Source organism: Caloenas nicobarica, chromosome 3, assembly GCF_036013445.1.
Source record: "Caloenas nicobarica isolate bCalNic1 chromosome 3, bCalNic1.hap1, whole genome shotgun sequence".
In the NCBI taxonomy this organism is placed as follows: Eukaryota; Metazoa; Chordata; class Aves; order Columbiformes; family Columbidae; genus Caloenas; species Caloenas nicobarica.
This window is the reverse complement of record NC_088247.1, coordinates 62,304,177-62,307,347: the sequence shown is the minus strand read 5'-3', so window position 1 is coordinate 62,307,347 and position 3,171 is coordinate 62,304,177.

The window sequence follows — 3,171 nt, the reverse complement described above, 5'->3', positions numbered from 1 at the left end:
GAACAAGGACTCTTCTGGCCAGGGCCACGGGAAAGTTAAATTCAAGCAAGGTACGAGCACTGCCAATTTTTAAGTGAGGACTGCTTACAAAAATATTACGAAAAACTGCCATAAACCTTTTGATGTGAAACGCCCTTTAATCTGCACTGGACCTGTACACCAACCAACCTGGCTGCTGCATCCCCTCTGGCAGTGAACTACAGCTTACGGGGTGTTTTGCTTCTGATAAGTCAGCTCCCAAGTTCTCCCTGGCCATATGCCAAACTCTGTAGCCTGCTCCCTTTCCACCATCGGTCCAGCCAGTCAGCCTAGCGCTGACTGCACAGAATGGAAAGGCTGCCCAATGGAGAGGAGACTCCCACACAGTTCAATATATGCTTTGGCAGAAAATTGAGATTAAAAAGCAGGCTAAACTCAATTACTATTTGTGTAACTAGAGTATCTTGGTTACAGACCTTGTAACCATAGCAATTATTTAAACAAAGCTTTGAAGAAAATACTCCTTCATTATTAAAATGCTTTTCCTTGATTCTGATTCAGTTTCTTGATCTTCCTCTTGTCTCAGGTCTCAGAGGTGCTGTCTGCCTCCAGGTCTTACAGAAGACAAAGGAAAGGAAGAGCTCAGCTCAGAGCTGCTGAGTATCCTCAACCAGTATTTGTGTCTTGTGCCAACAGAACGCTTCTTCCTAAATATACAAATACGAAAGGATCAGTTTGCCGTGTGGGGACTGGGAGGTTTGTGAACATTATACAAGCAATGGGCTAGAAGGGATGTTTCTTAGAACAAGTCCCCGGCAATTAAACTGAGCCTACTATTAATGATATTCCAAACAGGGTATTAAGTTGGAGCCGAACTCACTTAAAAGCTTAGGCATTGAAAAAAAAAAAGGCCAAAAAAAAAAGAGATGGAAGTATTTGGCAATTTATATTATTATTTAAGTCGTCTTGATTTTATGGCGGGGTTATCTTCTGTCTCCAAAGACTCCACTCCACAGTTATGACTCTGACATTAGTAAGAGTCATGCAGGCATCACACAAAGGCAGCACTGATTTGTTATTCTGTAAGTCTATCTGGATAACCTGGGAGAATTTTATTTTGAAAAGATCCTGTAGTAGCCTTTTATTTTTTTCAACTGCTTGTTAAATGAGTATGTAGCCAGGAAAATGGGACACAGAAGCAGTAAGATGGATGTGATCTGCACACGTTTTTCTCACAAGAAAACAAGCGCAATGCATGTCTAGCAAAAGGGAGTAGCTTCAGGGTTACATTAGATAACAGAGCAAGACATAAACTCTTGAATATATAGCACTCCAGGCTGGTACATTAGAAAAAATGAAACCTTTTCCTTCATGGGAAGAAGGAGCAGATTTCTTCTTGGAACATGGCTTGAGAGCTGCTCCTGGGTGCCACCACGGCCAGTTCAGCCCTGCAGCTTCACTCACGTGAGCATCTCATCAGGTACTCTCTGAGTTAAGGATCTACACCAGCTGCTGTGGTTTCCCTGCACATCCCATTGATGTTGGCTGGACATCACTAAATGAAAAGCAAATGTGCAGGAAACCCAGTGACTAATACATGAATTTGGGGCCAAAAAATACTAATGTACCAAGTCAAGCACAGCAGCTGCAGCCTTAACAGGAAAGCAGGTTTTGTTTTATATGGCCAGGTTTTACCATCATCAGAATGAACAGAAGTTATTTCACAGAATACTGTCAGAATAGAAATGAAATACAAATACAGCTGTGTGAAATCTGGACACGTATTTTTAGGTGCACACACCCACACACATACGCAGCCTGAAGAGTTCACTCCGCTCCACTGACAAAAATCAGGGTTGCCTCCAGCAGGAACATGAGCCGAGGCTTGCTCCTCACCCAATTTGCCCATGCCACCCCTATTTTAACTATATACTATACCATGTAACAGCTTGAAAAGTTTTTTTTCAGTGACTTTTTCTTCCCTCCATATTCTCACTACGCTACTCAGTTTCTTTTAGCAACACAGTAATTACCGCAGCAGTTCAAACTTGAAATTCTGCAGTTTAGTGCTCAGTACCATATGCCTGCCCTCGAAGTGGTAAAGACTGCAGTAATTAAACTAAGGAAACTGTCTCCCTGAAATATTATTAATAGTTCTCATTTAAATTTCCCCCATAGGCTTAAGGCTTAAACCATGAACTATGAAGTGCTTCAGCAAGATATCAATATGGAATCACTGTGTTCATTTCCAATTACTTGATAGTAGCTTTTTTAGACTTCCACCTTGTAACCAGATCTTCATTATTTTAAGAGGCAGCTATCTAGAAGAGTGCATTTCACAATTAACACAATACACAATTTTTCCGCTTCAAGGTTATTCAAGCCAGCCACTGTATCTGCTTGCAAAATCAAACCTGAACAGCTACGGCTGGCTGTTTAGAGAGCATTCCCAATCTCCAAATCACACCTCATCTCTCTTGAGCCATGGCTCTCCTTCTGCTGTGGGAGTATTTGCTTTACCTTTTGTAAGTCTGCATTGCCTTCATGATTTATGTCCTTCCTGAACTTCTCTGTGGTAATATGCAAAGGCTGAAAAGCCATGCTGTAAGCATACAGAGCAAGGTTTGCTAACATGCACGATTAGATGATTATTCATACTGCTGAGAATACTACGCAGGAAGCAAGGATTTGAGGTTCCCTCCTTTGTGATGGGGCTTCAGAGATGAAGTGTTCAGCTGTAACATGGGAAACTGTTCTGCCTAGTGCTACTGTATTCTGTTCTCCCTTACAGAAGCCCTTCTGATATTTCTCAGACACCAGAGGGCATATTTCCATTAACAGGCTCAACCAGAAATGAAGGATTCAGCACTGTGTCCTCTATTCATCCCCACTGGCAACAGCCACCACGGCACACGGTCGCTCCCAAAACGGCTCCTACAGGACATACCATGCTACGGGAGGAGCATTTCCAATGTCAACAAAGGGAATGGGACTTCTCTTTTGCAAGGGGACACATCCCCCCTCCCCATCATCCTTTTAGTACGGCAGTCTTCAAAACAACTATATCAAAGCTTCATTTTAATTGATGCTGAAAACCTGTTTTCACTGTGCCCTTTAATACTACAGAGTACTATAAAGAGCAAGTGTAAGAAACTAGTCAAAAGAAGAAGGGGAAAAGAATAGCCCACACCA